The sequence below is a fragment of the Rhinopithecus bieti genome, unplaced genomic scaffold, assembly GCF_001698545.2.
Source record: "Rhinopithecus bieti isolate Rb0 unplaced genomic scaffold, ASM169854v2 scaffold_24493, whole genome shotgun sequence".
Lineage (NCBI taxonomy): Eukaryota > Metazoa > Chordata > Mammalia > Primates > Cercopithecidae > Rhinopithecus > Rhinopithecus bieti.
Genome location: NW_016811201.1, coordinates 49,250 through 65,200, shown reverse-complemented (window position 1 = coordinate 65,200; position 15,951 = coordinate 49,250). Strand labels below are relative to the sequence as shown.

Below are 15,951 nucleotides of genomic sequence, written 5' to 3'. Positions count from 1 at the left end.
ATAGCTAATTTTTTTTTTTAATTTTTATTCTTAAAAATTTTTGAATATTTTGTGTATACAAATTCACTTTTAGGTTACTGACTTATCACCTTTATTTTTTATTTCCTCTGTGTCACTGACTGGCAAATAAAAATTACTTAATTTTAACTGAACATCTGCCCCTCTTTTCCAGGATGCAGAAATAATATTTGTGTTGTTTTAAAAATCTTAAGTGAATTAAAAAGAAAAGTGACTCATTCTTTGGTAAGTTACAACACAAGTCAGAAACTAGAGAAGATGGGCTTTTTTAAGTTTTGTTATTCTCGTGCTGCCTTTCTGTCCCTTAAGTTTTGTCTGTTTTTGCTTAATATATTTTGGGTTTAAGTGAATATAAATTAACATTTGTTAAATCTACTTGGTGGATTAACCTTTTATTAATGGATAGCATCTTTGTCTCTTTAAAATATTATGTCTTAAGGTTTATTTTGCCTAATATTAGTGTAATTGTCTCAGTTCTCTTTTGCTTATTATTTTGATGGAATATCTTTTTCTCTTAACACGGTCAAGTGTATAATAAAGTAGTTTGAATTGGTTTATTGTTTATGATAAACTAGTTTGAATCTTAGATTCAGTGGTGTACAGAAACTTTGCTCCTCTATAGTTTTGCACTCTGCCTTCTGATTGTCACGTTACATCTTTATACAGTGTGTGTCAATATCATTTTGTTTTATAAATTTCTTTTTAAAATCATATAGAAAAAAACTTATAATCCCCAAGTTTAATAATGCTGACTTTTATATTTACCTACATATTTATCTCTACCATTGTTCTTTATTTCTCTATATATGTTTGAATTATTGTCTGTTGTCCTTTTATTTCTGACTGCAGGGCCCTCTTTTGCATTGTTTTTGTAGGGCAGATTTATTAGTAGTATATTCTTTCAACTTTCATGTATCTGGAAATATTTCAGTTTCTCTTTTATTTTGAAGGATAGTGTTTGAGTTTTTTCTACTTAACAGATCCTGGAGCTTCTTGGATGTGCAAATTAATGATTTTCATCAAATGTGAAGTTGGTTTTGGCTATTCTGCAGATATCCTTTCCACCTCTTTGCCTCCTCTTCCTATTGTGTGTAGTAGGCATGTCTCTGTGTTGGAGAGTATCAAAGGTCTTTTAAGCTCTGTTGATTTTTATTTATCTTTTGTTTTCTGTTCCTCAGACTGCATAATTTCAGTTGACTTAGCTTCCAGTTTGTTGATTCTTCTGCCTGCTCAAATCTGGTGTTGAGCCCATTTAGTAAAATGTTCATTTTGTTGTACTTTTCAGCTTCGGAATTTAATTTGGTTGCTTATGTATTATTTTGTTCCTTACTGTTTTCCTGATTTTCTTTAGCTCTTTGTTCATGGTTTCCCACGTAGCTCTTTGAATATATTTATGGCCGTTGGTTTGTAAACCATTAATAAGTCTAAAACCTGGGCTTCCTCCAGTGTGTTTTCTTTTATTTATTTATTTATTTTTTTTATTTCTGTGCGTTGCCCATACTTTCCTGTTTTTTTTTTTTTTTTTGCATGACTTACAATTTTTTTTGGAAACCAAAGGCTTTGAGTATTACCATATGGTAACTGTCAAATAAATTCAGATTTAGACATTACAGAGATTATTCTATTAAAGAGAACACTGAATTCAGGAAGCTTAAGCATCTTAAAATCAACCAAATATTTTTCTTTCATAGGGAGGGATAAGCAGGATTAGTAGAAATTTAAGGACAAATTCAACAAGCAAATGGGGAGAACAGAGAGCAGGAACTGTATCTCAAATGGTAAACCAGTTCTTCAGATGAACTGTTAAAGAGGGTCTGTGCTGTATTTTAGTGCATGACCAGTGGTAAGACAAAATTTGAGGTCTGTAGGTGAGAGAAAAGCCTGACTATTCTTAGGTCAAAAGAAAGCATAGATACCCTTTGGCCTTGTCTTGAAGTGGCATTGGAGAATACTTGGTCATAACACTGGAAATCAGATTCTGTCTACTCACCAGGGTTTGTGGTTGCTGGGTTTTATTAGTGAATTTTGGGGTTTGTTTAGCGACTAAACTACTTTTAAGAAGACTGTTTGTGGTCAGCTAGTGAGTTAAATTTTTTGAAAAGCTTGGAACAAACATAAATATCAGTAAAAACTTCCAGTCTTTGTAGATTGGCCGTCTTCAGCCAGTTGATTGGCTGGAAAATTTAAAACTTATCTTAAGTACCACAGTTGGCCATTTGTGTCTGTGAGTTTCACTTTTGTAGGTTCAACCAACTGTGGATTGAAAATATTTGCAAAATTAAAAATAGATGGTTTCATTTGTACTGAACACGTACACTTTTTTCTTGTAATTTCTCTTAAACCATACAGCATTACAACTCTTTACATAGCATTTACATGGTATTAGGTATTCAGAGTACTCAAGAGTTAAAGTATGTGGGAGGCTGTGGGTAGGTTATGTGCAAATACTGTAACATTTTATATAAGGGACTTGAGCATTCTTGGATTTTGGTATTTGCAGGTGGTGTGGGATGGGGGTCTGCCTGGAACCAAGGAATTCCCCAAAGGAGGATGGTACCTTGTTGTGTGCATCCTGACTGTCAGCCAGAGGAGAAAACATAGGGTTTTCTAAGTGTGCATCCTGCTTTGGACATGCATATATCCTTGTAGGTCCCATGGTATTTTTCAATCCTTTATAAAACCTTAACTTTTTTTGTGTATTTATTTTCCAGCCTCTTACTTGAAGGGGTGGCCTGCCCCTCCACACCTATGGGCGTTTCTCGTTAGGTGGAACAAGAGACTTGAGAAAAGAAATGAGACACAGAGACAAACTATAGAGAAACAAAAAGTGGGCCCAGTGGACCGGTGCTCAGCATACAGAGGACCCACGTCAGCACTGGTCTCTGAGTTCCCTTAGTATTTATTGATAATTATCTTTACCGTCTTAGAAAAAGAGAAGTGACAGGATAATAGAATCATCGTAGGGAGAAGGTCAGCAGTAAGATATATGAATAAAGATCTCTGTGACGTGAATAAGTTTAAGGAAAGATGTTGTGCCTTGATATGAATATGTAAACATCTTCTTAAACCTTTTAGTGCATAAAGAACAGCATTGCACTATTAAGTCACACCTTTCACCCTAAGGCGGTTTTCTCCTTTCTTAGTAAACAACATACAATCGGGTTTTACACTGAGATGTTCCATTGCCCAGGGATGGGCAGGAGACAGATGCTTTTCTCTATCTCAACTGCCAACAACCGCCAAGAGGCCTTCTTTCCTCTTGTACTAGTCCTCCTCAGCACAGACCCTTCACGGGTGTGTCAGGCTGGGGACGATCAGGTCTTTCCCTTCCCACGAGGCCATATTTCAGACTCTCACATGGGGAGAAACCTTGGACAATACCTAGCTTTTCTAGGCAGAAGTCCCTGCGACCTTTGGCAGTGTACATGTCCCTGGATACTTGAGATTAAGAGAACAGTGATGACTTTTAACCAGTAAGCTGCCTTCAGGCACTTGTATAACAAAGCACATCCTGCACAGCCCAAAATCCATTAAACCTTGAGTCACCACAGCACATGTCTCTTGCAACGACAAGGTTGGGGATAGGGTCACAGATTAACAGCATCTCAAATACAGAACCAAATGGAGTCTCTTATGTCTACCTCTTTCTATATAGACACAGTAACAGTTTGATCTCTCTTTCTTTTCCCCACACTTACTTTCCCTTCAGGCTTTTTAGCCTACGTACTACTTTTTTCCTCTGTTTACTCCTTACTTCTAGTGGCTTTGTCTTCAACAAATATCACCAGCAGGCCACAACAGCCTTGAGGAAATTCTGTGGCCTTCCCCTGGAGAACCAATAGACAAGTCACCCCCACCACCATAGCTCTTTTTTAAGAGCAAGGTTTATATCCCCTACTGTGGCAGCAGCAGTTCACACCAGGAATACTAGCTGCTTTCCTAATGGTTGCCCTCAAGGTAGAGATTAGGGATGGTAGGCAGGTAAATTAAAATGCTACAGGTCTTTCTGAAATGTAGTATCTTCTTTTTTCTAATCAAGTACTCCCCTGGTTATTGTAAGTTCTGATTAGATTCCGGAGTTTCAAATTACACTATTTAGATTTTTGCTTATATAAAGTTACGTTTTAACCTGATGTCCAAATTAAATCCCTTTGTCTCTTTTCTCTATCTCTTCCCAGTTCTTTTTTCCTTGATCTTAATGTGATGTACAAAGTAACTGTTAGATACTATAGTATCTGTGACAGCATTTAGACATATAAAGTATTATATAAATTTAATATGCTGTTTAAAGCAGTGCATGTGAACTGTGTTAAAATTTTACCAGGTAGTATATTCAAAAGAAAAAAAGATGTTAGTTGACCTCAATATCCACTCAGACACTGAGATTATGTTTTTATGATTTAGCCCATTTCCTAGTTGAATTTATGTTGGTACTTAAAACTGCGAGTTTTATGTGTTGATGATGAGTTGATGGGACAGATTTATAAAATATCCCATGTTGTCTCTCTGTGCCACCAAGATAATTTTGTTAATCTTCATTGCCTTGGATTTTTGTTAGAATGTAACAATTCCAAAATGTCCTTCAATGATCCTCACTCCAGTACACTACTCCCCCTTTAATTATGTCATGACAATATTTGCTAGAGAAGATGATACATTTTGTGTTCTCACACAAGGCAGTATTGTTTGGTGGAGAGCTGATTCTAGAAGTTGTGCTATTAGTTTGGAAGAGAGTTTCTCTTTTAAGAATTGAAGTGTGAACCACATTAAAGGCAATAACATATATGTGGTGGATAGAATAATATGCCCCAACTCGTCAAATCATATTTATGTCCTGATCTCTGATACCTGTGAATATGTTGCCCTGCTTGGCAAAACTTGATTTGCACATGTCACAAAGTAGGATCCTGAGACAGGAAGATTATCTTGGATTACGTAGTGGACGAGTGTAATCAATCACAGTTCTTTTACGAGGAGGGGAGGAAGATCAGTCAGAAAAAGAGATGTCCTAGGAATATATAAGTTTTATTTGTTTTTAAAATATTTTAAAATAAGAAAGAAGATTAAAAGGAGAATTTATAGCTCCCACTGCCCCCCACCAAAAGAAGTAAAGGGATGTCAGAGAGACACAGAGAAAGAGAGAAAAGAGAGAGAGTGAGAGAGAGATCTCAGGATGTTTTGCTGTTGATTTTAAAGATGGAGGCAGGAATATAAACCAAATAATGGAGACAACCTCTGTAAACTGAAAAAGAGAAAACAGACTATCCTCTGTGAAATAATAAATATATTTGGTCTTTGCCCCCTTTTCCTAATATATAGCTCCTAAAACCCTTGTTGTTGGGATGCTGGGATAATTTTTTCTTCTAATATGTAGTCTTTGACCTCCAGTTCCTGACATGGAGCTCTTATGACCTTTCTAATTTTGTGAGTAATAGGAGCATTTGACAAATAGCTNAATCATCGTAGGGAGAAGGTCAGCAGTAAGATATATGAATAAAGATCTCTGTGACGTGAATAAGTTTAAGGAAAGATGTTGTGCCTTGATATGAATATGTAAACATCTTCTTAAACCTTTTTAGTGCATAAAGAACAGCATTGCACTATTAAGTCACACCTTTCACCCTAAGGCGGTTTTCTCCTTTCTTAGTAAACAACATACAATCGGGTTTTACACTGAGATGTTCCATTGCCCAGGGATGGGCAGGAGACAGATGCTTTTCTCTATCTCAACTGCCAACAACCGCCAAGAGGCCTTCTTTCCTCTTGTACTAGTCCTCCTCAGCACAGACCCTTCACGGGTGTGTCAGGCTGGGGGACGATCAGGTCTTTCCCTTCCCACGAGGCCATATTTCAGACTCTCACATGGGGAGAAACCTTGGACAATACCTAGCTTTTCTAGGCAGAAGTCCCTGCGACCTTTGGCAGTGTACATGTCCCTGGATACTTGAGATTAAGAGAACAGTGATGACTTTTAACCAGTAAGCTGCCTTCAGGCACTTGTATAACAAAGCACATCCTGCACAGCCCAAAATCCATTAAACCTTGAGTCACCACAGCACATGTCTCTTGCAACGACAAGGTTGGGGATAGGGTCACAGATTAACAGCATCTCAAATACAGAACCAAATGGAGTCTCTTATGTCTACCTCTTTCTATATAGACACAGTAACAGTTTGATCTCTCTTTCTTTTCCCCACACTTACTTTCCCTTCAGGCTTTTTAGCCTACGTACTACTTTTTTCCTCTGTTTACTCCTTACTTCTAGTGGCTTTGTCTTCAACAAATATCACCAGCAGGCCACAACAGCCTTGAGGAAATTCTGTGGCCTTCCCCTGGAGAACCAATAGACAAGTCACCCCCACCACCATAGCTCTTTTTTAAGAGCAAGGTTTATATCCCCTACTGTGGCAGCAGCAGTTCACACCAGGAATACTAGCTGCTTTCCTAATGGTTGCCCTCAAGGTAGAGATTAGGGATGGTAGGCAGGTAAATTAAAATGCTACAGGTCTTTCTGAAATGTAGTATCTTCTTTTTTCTAATCAAGTACTCCCCTGGTTATTGTAAGTTCTGATTAGATTCCGGAGTTTCAAATTACACTATTTAGATTTTTGCTTATATAAAGTTACGTTTTAACCTGATGTCCAAATTAAATCCCTTTGTCTCTTTTCTCTATCTCTTCCCAGTTCTTTTTTCCTTGATCTTAATGTGATGTACAAAGTAACTGTTAGATACTATAGTATCTGTGACAGCATTTAGACATATAAAGTATTATATAAATTTAATATGCTGTTTAAAGCAGTGCATGTGAACTGTGTTAAAATTTTACCAGGTAGTATATTCAAAAGAAAAAAAGATGTTAGTTGACCTCAATATCCACTCAGACACTGAGATTATGTTTTTATGATTTAGCCCATTTCCTAGTTGAATTTATGTTGGTACTTAAAACTGCGAGTTTTATGTGTTGATGATGAGTTGATGGGACAGATTTATAAAATATCCCATGTTGTCTCTCTGTGCCACCAAGATAATTTTGTTAATCTTCATTGCCTTGGATTTTGTTAGAATGTAACAATTCCAAAATGTCCTTCAATGATCCTCACTCCAGTACACTACTCCCCTTTAATTATGTCATGACAATATTTGCTAGAGAAGATGATACATTTTGTGTTCTCACACAAGGCAGTATTGTTTGGTGGAGAGCTGATTCTAGAAGTTGTGCTATTAGTTTGGAAGAGAGTTTCTCTTTTAAGAATTGAAGTGTGAACCACATTAAAGGCAATAACATATATGTGGTGGATAGAATAATATGCCCCAACTCGTCAAATCATATTTATGTCCTGATCTCTGATACCTGTGAATATGTTGCCCTGCTTGGCAAAACTTGATTTGCACATGTCACAAAGTAGGATCCTGAGACAGGAAGATTATCTTGGATTACGTAGTGGACGAGTGTAATCAATCACAGTTCTTTTACGAGGAGGGGAGGAAGATCAGTCAGAAAAGAGATGTCCTAGGAATATATAAGTTTTATTTGTTTTAAAATATTTTAAAATAAGAAAGAAGATTAAAAGGAGAATTTATAGCTCCCACTGCCCCCCACCAAAAGAAGTAAAGGGATGTCAGAGAGACACAGAGAAAGAGAGAAAAGAGAGAGAGTGAGAGAGAGATCTCAGGATGTTTTGCTGTTGATTTTAAAGATGGAGGCAGGAATATAAACCAAATAATGGAGACAACCTCTGTAAACTGAAAAGAGAAAACAGACTATCCTCTGTGAAATAATAAATATATTTGGTCTTTGCCCCTTTTCCTAATATATAGCTCCTAAAACCCTTGTTGTTGGGATGCTGGGATAATTTTTTCTTCTAATATGTAGTCTTTGACCTCCAGTTCCTGACATGGAGCTCTTATGACCTTTCTAATTTTGTGAGTAATAGGAGCATTTGACAAATAGCTGCTAAATCCCTTGGAATTTCCTGGTGATAGGAGAATCTTTTTCTAATGAGGTGACTATTAGTGTGTTCTTAGCCCCAGCATGGGAGGCAGTTGCCAGAGAAACCAACCTTGTGATTAGAAGATTGGGACTTTCAGTCTTATCCCAAACTCTTCAGAGACAGCACCAGAGGCTGAAGGTTTAGTTGATCACCAGCCACCAGTAATGTAGTCAGTTATGCTTATGCATTGAAGCCTCGTAAACACCTAGTGAATGAGGTTTAAATAACTTCCGGATAGCTTGATGTGTGAAGGGTCCAAGAGGTTCCTGGAACAGGGAAGCCTCATGCTCCTTCCCACATACTTCACTGTTTGCATCTCTTCTGTCTAGCTCTTCATTTGTATCCTTTGTAATATTCATTATAATAACCCTGTAAGTGTAAGTGTTTCTCTAACTTCTGTGAGCCACTCTAGCCAATTAATTGAACCTAAGGAGGAGGTTGAGGGCAGCATAGTTTACAAAATGAGCCGTGTGGCTGACATCTGAAATGGGGGCAGTCTAGTGGGACTGACGTCTTAAATTGTAGAGATTTTCATTCTTTCTAGGTGACTAGTGACCAGAATTAAATTGAATCCTAGGCTACCCATTTGTTGTCCGCTGAAGAATTGCTAAGAATGGACAGAAATCCTCACATATTGGTGACCAGAGATGAAATATTCTGTATTGAGAGTTTAGAAGAGCACACTTAGACGAGACTTAGAGTTTCGTTTTTCCTAACAGTCTGGCAATAGTGTCAACATATGTTAAAATGATCTGGGTAAAATAAAAGGCTTGATGTCTCTTAACTTATTATTATTGGTTTAATTGGAGCTGGGGAAGTGTAGCTTCATAAAATTGTGACCAAGTAGTTCCATTTAGGTAATCCATAAAAGTTGAGAACCATTGGAAATCTAGAAATGTGTGACTTGACGATTCTAATTGAGTGACCCAGTTAGTGGCCTTTTCCAAAACAAGTAAGGCAAAAGCATATTTCAGCATCTTTGGGCATTACAGTCTTTGGTTTTCGATTCCCTAATTCTTTTGCTGCCAAGGTTGGCATTTAGATTCATAGAGATATCTCCACTTGCAAATAATCACAGTGTTAGAGTTTTAGAACTAGTTGTAACCCCTTTCAGTTTTATAGATAAAATAGCCATAAGTATTAAGTGTAAATACAGTGCAGTTGTGCATGCTTTAAAAGGCAAACTTAGTGATCTAAGACAGAGGATTACCTTATGAGAACCTACTAGTAGTGTAGAAATTATGAAACTAAACATGACTATAATAATTTACCCTTTCTGAAACTCTTTTACTAATTCTAGGCTTCTTTTGATTTCCTCTTTCCTAAATTTAGCAATGACTATTTCTCTTCTAATTTACTTGTGAGTAGCTCTGTGTATTCGTTTGTGTACCACAGCAATCACTTCAGGTACTTTCGCTGTTACAGGTAGTACTTGTACTAACTCCTAGGATGTTATTTTGTTGGAGTTTTATATTCGCCGTCAGAACTCCATGTTTACTCTGCTCTTGAAAGACCATACTCTTTGGAATGTTGTAGTTATTGATAATCATTTATTCTCATGTTTTCATGTCTTTGATTCATATCCCTGGACAAACTGTAATTGGCTCGTCCTGCGATTATCTGTTTATCATACCTGCCTATAAGTTATTTCTCTAGATTAAATGAAAAAGTAGATTAAAAGCTGTTGCAACTGGCTTCATGACAGTGAGCCAAACAATGAAGGACAAGGGAAAATGCTTTATGTGAATTCTCTGTCACCTGTGAATTCTCTGCCACCACTCATTTGCATTAATTGATATACCAACCACTTAGCAATTTGAGACCTATATCTTAGGTATGGTTGGCTAAGAAGAAAGTGAAACTTTTCACATTTCCTTGGATTTGCCTGACAATAGGTGCCAACATCTGGACTTCACTAGACGATGTCTTTCCTTTGATTCTTTATATATCCCTGCTGTACTTAGGTAGCACTTCTCAAACTTTTTGGCCTAAGATACTTTTAGTTAAAAATTATTGTCTGGGTGCAGTGGCTCATGCCTGTAATCCAGGCACTTTGGGAGACGGAGGCAGGTGGATCGTGAGGTCAGGAGATTGAGATCATCTTGTCTAACATGGTGAAACCCCGTCTCTACTAAAAAATACAAAAAATTAGCCAGGAGTGGCAGCGGGCACCTGTAGTCCCAGCTACTCGAGAGGCTGAGGCAGGGAGAATGGTGTGAACCCGGGAAGGGGGGCGAAGCTTGCAGTGAGCTAGATCCCGGCCACTGCCACTCCAGCCCGGGCGACAGAAGCGAAGACCTGAGACCTCCATGCTCAGAAAAAAAAAACAAAATGTTTCTTTTTTTTTTTTTTTGAAGGGACCCCCTTAATTGGAATCAGGAACTCTTTTTCTGTGTTATATTAAACTTCAGTCATCTTTTTATGCTTAAGTGAATTTTGTGCGCTTTCCAATATAATTTTAATGTGTTTAATCATTTGGAAATATTGGTTCACTGAGTTGCTACAGATCTTTCAGATGGTTTACAATTTTAGAAAATGAGATTTGTCAATATTAGTTACTACCCTTATCAGAAAAGTCTTCAAAGAGTGGGAAACTGCCAGATTAATGCAGATTGAAACTTTCCAAAATTCTAATTTTCACTAGAAAGCTTGATTTTATCATTGCAATGAATAACTGTATTGTTTATCCTCCCATACTTATTTGGTTCATTTTCTGTAAAATGTCTGACCTTAATTAGGATAACCATAGTAGTAAGAACTATTATACTATCATATCTTATATACTATTATTATTATAAAAACATGTAGGAATGTTTATTGACAATAACACACAATAGCAAAGACGTGGACCTAACCCACATGCCCATCAATGACAGATTGGATAAAGAAAACATAACACATAGCCACCATGCAATATTATGCAGCCATAAAAAAGGGATGAGTTCATGTCCTTTGCAGGGACATGGATGAAGTTGGAAAGCATCACTTTTAGCAAACTAACACAAGAACAGAAAACCGAACACTGCATGTTCTCACTCATAGGTGAAAGTTGAAGAATGAGAACACATGGATACAGGGAGGGAAACATCACACACCAGGGCCTGTCAGGGGTGTGATCCTAGGGGAGGGATAACATTAGGAGACATACCTAATGTAGATGATGGGTTGATAGGTGCAGCAAACTACCATGGCATGTGTATACCTATGTATACACATGTATAAACCTGAACGTTCTGCACAAGTACCCCAGAACATAAACTATAATAATAAAAAAAGAAGTATGAAGGATCAGAAATTGTATTTGCAAATTAATAAAATTGCCATAGTTTATGGATATTGACAGAGCTATTGAAACAATAGTTTCTCTTTTTTTTTTCTTGTGATGGAGTCTCGCTCTGTCGCTGGCAAATACAAGTGCAGAATGGGGATAGGGGACCCAGCTACCTGTTTTCCCCTGTGACTGACCTAGTTCTGGACCACAAGGATACTGACCACAAAGTCTCCCTATGATGGCCCACCCTATGATGGCCCACACAAGCAAGAGAGGAGAACATAATGGAATTCTGAAAGGTTTATAGATAATCTCATCCCATTAGCATCTCACATTTCTGGACAAACCATGTACTGTGAGTAGGGGATGTCTGAATGGAAGTCAAAGTTATAGTTACTAGAAATCCAGACTGTGGCCGTAGAAAAACCTACACACAAGGGAAGTAAAATACTAACCCATCCAGGGTGGAGGGGAGAGGCGCGATCTCGACTTCTCAACTCACTGCAAGCTCTGCCTCCGGGGTTCATGCCATTTTCTTGCCTCAGACTCCTGAGTACCTGGGAGTACAGGCACCCACCACCAGGCCTAGATAATATTTTTGGTATTTTTTAATAGAGATGGGGTTTTACTCTGTTAGCCAGTATGGTCTCCATCTCCTGACCTCGTGATCCGCCCACCTCGGCCTCCTAAAGTACTGGGATTACAAGCGTGAGCCACTGCGTCCAGCTGAAACAAGTTTTTCACAATGGCATCTACCACTGTGTCCACATTTGCGCCTCTGTCCTGAACCTCATTTCCTATAAGTTGATGTGTTGAGAACCAGACAGTATTTACAAAATAGAAGACAAATCATGAGCTTATGGAACCTGAAACTTTTTATACTGGACAGTGTGGTAGACAGAACACTGACTGCCCAAAGATGACCATGTTTTAAGTCCTGAAATCTGTGAATTATCATATGATGACCATGTTTTAAGTCCTGAAATCTGTGAATTATCATATTGGGAAAAGGTGCTATTGTAGATGTTGTTTAAAGTTAGGATTTTGAGAGAGGAAAATTATGTAGGGCTATCTGGCTGCGCCCAGTGAAATCACAAGAATCTTCTTAAATGAAAAAAGAAGGCAGAAGAGTCAACCAGAGAGATGGCATTATGCATAGCACTGGACTTGTCATTACTAGTTTTGCAGATAGAGGAAGCAGAGATCTAAGAAATGCAGGCAGCCTCTAACTAATGTTTAAAAATCTCATTTTCTAATATTGTTAGCCTGTGGAAGAGGCTAGGGCACATATGCTCCTGTAGAGTCTCCAGAAGGAATGTAATGTAATGAGATAAGCTGCTAAACTTATTGTAATCTTACACAGGTAGTAAGCAAACCTACTCTTTGCTTATAGATGTAATAGCATTTTTATTTTTTTCTAAGACTGCTTGGTATACAGGAATCCTTGAAAAAATACTGTGGAACAAAAGTGCTCTGTATCTCTGCTCCTAAAATAGCAGAAACACCATACTGACTTCGGTTCAATTTTCCTTTGATTATACAACTTCATTGGCAATGTTGTTTAATCTGACCATCATAGGCTGAGACGAGATCTGTTCAGTTTATCTCATAAGTTTACTAGTTAAATCTCAAACATATTATACTTTTGTAACTGAGTGACTGCCATTGTAAGGATAACTACTTCAGTGTGCGTATAAATGAGTCAGTTGTCCCTTTTGGGGTCTTCAACAACTAAGCAAAGATAACCTCATTGTGGAGAGCACTTCACAGTTGTTTTTAGGGTTACATAATCTACTCTGTATCCTTAAACACTTGAAGATCTGTTATAACTACTTGTGACATAGTAGTCATAGTATTTTCTAATATTAATACCTGTCTTCCACCCGGGAGGCATATGTGGTGTGTCTGCAAATAACGTGTTTATGATTATTGGGGTCCCCTATACTGGACCTATGTCCGTGTTCAAGTGGCCACAGGGTTACTGTGCTTTAACATGACTCCTTGGCTGGCTGTTAAGTGAATAATTAAAGTGAGTCTTTTTTGCAGGAGCTAACTGAGACCAATCAGTCACTTTTCCTTTCTGTACGTAACACAAGCTGGATGGCATTTGTCTGTTCATAGAATGACTAATGACTACAGGAGTCGGAGAAGACATCCAGCGATAATTAATTGGGAAGGTTTGGGAGCTGGGACATCCATTGAATGGCAATCAAATCATCTGAGTTGACTAGCTAGGAAAGCAAATTTAGCAGGCTTACTGTCTTTGGGAAAGACACACAAGGGTATATGCATGTGCACACATATTGTGTATGTGTAAGTCTTCAGGAGGAGATTTAAAAGAATCATTAATGTCCTGTTCTTATACCTTAGAGTCTTAATATTTTAATTCCCTTGTTCCTAGGTTTTTCTACTGCCACAGTCTGTGTTTCTAGTAATTATAACTTTGATTTCCATTCAGTCATCCCCTACTCACAGTACATGGTTTGTCCAGAAATGTGAGACGCTAAAGCGATGAGAGTATCTATAAACCTTTCAGAGCTCCGTTATGTTCTCCTCTCTTGCTGTGTGGGCCATGATAGGGAGACTTTGTGGTCAGCATCCTCATGATCTAGAACTAGGTCAGTCACAGGGGAAACCAGGTAGCTGGATTCCCTATCCCATTCTGCACCTGGATTTGTCAGGGAAAAAAAGAAGCATTATGCCTGAAGAGTAGAATGCCAGAATAGAATGCTGAATTTTCAGAGTAGTTTTATATTCATATAACTGTGCATCTTTTTTGTCCTGATAATTACTCAGGAGGAAACTAAGAGGGCATGATCCCTTTCTGTGGATAGCTATACTCAGTGTCCCAGTTTTCCTTTGGGACACTGGGACACAGCCAGAGACTCAGAAAGTCTGCATGGATTAGCTGTTCATTTGCCATAGCTCCTCACTATGCCAGGAGAGCTATGTATGGCCTTTGGTTTCATTCAGGGACTGGGAAACTTGACTCCATGCCTAGTCATTCTTCTCATTAAAGTAGCAGAAGTCATGTTAGAGACATTATTGCTGCACTTAGTACTCCTGCCTTTAAAGCTTTTTTCTGACACTTCCTGAAAGTAGCCTCAGCTCTCCATATGAAACAAAGGCAACCTTATGCACAGCCTTCTTAGGGAACCCTCAGACAGTTAAAAACCTAGTTTCACATTTTTTAGAGAATAAGATCCTCATTGCTCCCTCTGGCACTAGCAGTTTGCACCAGGAGATCTGTTGGCTACCGTTACCCTAGGGTATGGGGTGGTATGCAGGCAATGAAAATCTTACAGTACTTTATTATGGAAAACAAACTTTTTTATTCAGTAAGCTTTCCCCTGTGTTGTAAAGTTTTAAAAGATTGTAGGAGTCTGAAAAGTTTGACAGATTTGCTAGCTCCAGCTGTTTTGTGGAGAGTGAACCTTGGATTTTCATATGCCACCGTTATATGATGATACTTGGTAATGATTTATTTTTAATATCTTCTTTTTTTCTTGAAATTTTTTTTCTGCCTTTTGTGAGGTTTGTTTGCCAACCACCCCCCCCTTTTTTTAAATTATACTTAAGTTCTAGGGTACATGTGTACAATATGCAGGTTTGCTATATATGTATATACATGCCATGTTGGTGTACTGCACCCATTAACTTGTCACTTACATTAGGTATATCTCTTAATGCTATCCCTCACCCTTCGCCCTACCCCACAACAGACCCCAGTGGGTGATTGTCCACCCTGTGTCCAAGTGTTGTCATTGTTGAGTTCCCAACTATGAGTGAGAACATGTGGTGTTTGAATTTCTATCCTTGCAATAGTTTGCTCAGAATGATGGTTTCTAGCTTCATCCATATCCTGCAAAGGACATGGATGCATCCTTATTTATGGCTGCATAGTATTCCTTGGTGTATATGTGAATTTTCTGAATCCAGTCTATCATTGATGGACATTTGAGTTAGTTCCAAGTCTTTGCTATTGTGAATAGTGCTGCAATAAACATAGGTGTGCATGTGTCTTTATAGCCGCATGGTTTATAATCCTCTGGGTATATGCCCAGTATATGGGATGGCTGGGTCATATGGTACTTCTAGTTCTAGATCCTTGAGGAATCGCCATACTGACTTCCACAATGGTTGAACTTGTTTACAGTCCTACCAACAGTGTAAAAATGTTTGTATTTCTCTACGTCCTCTCCAGCACCTGTTGTTTCCTGACTCTTTAATGATCACCATTCTAACTGGTGTGAGATGGTATCTCATTGTGGTTTTGATTTGCATTTCTCTGATGGCGAGTTATGATGAGCATTTTTTCATGTGTCTGTTGGCTGTATGAATGTCTTCTTTTGAGATGTGTCTTTTCATACCCTTTGCCCACTTTTTGATGGGTTTTTTTGATTTTTTTCTTGTAAATTTGTTTAAGTTCTTTGTAGATTCTGGATATTAGCCGTTTGTTAGATGGGTAGATTGTAAAAATGTTCTCCCATTCTCTAGGTTGCCTGTTCACTCTGGTGGTAGTTTCTTTTGCTGTGCAGAAGCTCTTTAGTTTAATTAGATCCCATTTGTCAATTTTGGCTTTTGCTGCCATTGCTTTTGGTGTTTTAGACATGAAGTCCTTGCCCATGCCTATGTCCTGAATGGTACTACCTAGATTTTCTTCTAGGGTTA

The 15,951-nt window shown here is 38.1% G+C and overlaps 1 protein-coding gene across 1 annotated transcript in view; it reads left to right on the top strand.

Moving 5' to 3' along the window:
* The first annotated feature begins 206 nt into the window (after positions 1-206).
* The window catches only part of LOC108543186 (putative gamma-taxilin 2), a 24,104-nt gene continuing 8,359 nt past the window's right edge, over positions 207-15,951 (top strand). Inside the window, 1 exon segment of the mRNA XM_017893527.1 lies at positions 207-243. The gene's annotated coding sequence lies outside the window, so the exon portion shown is untranslated.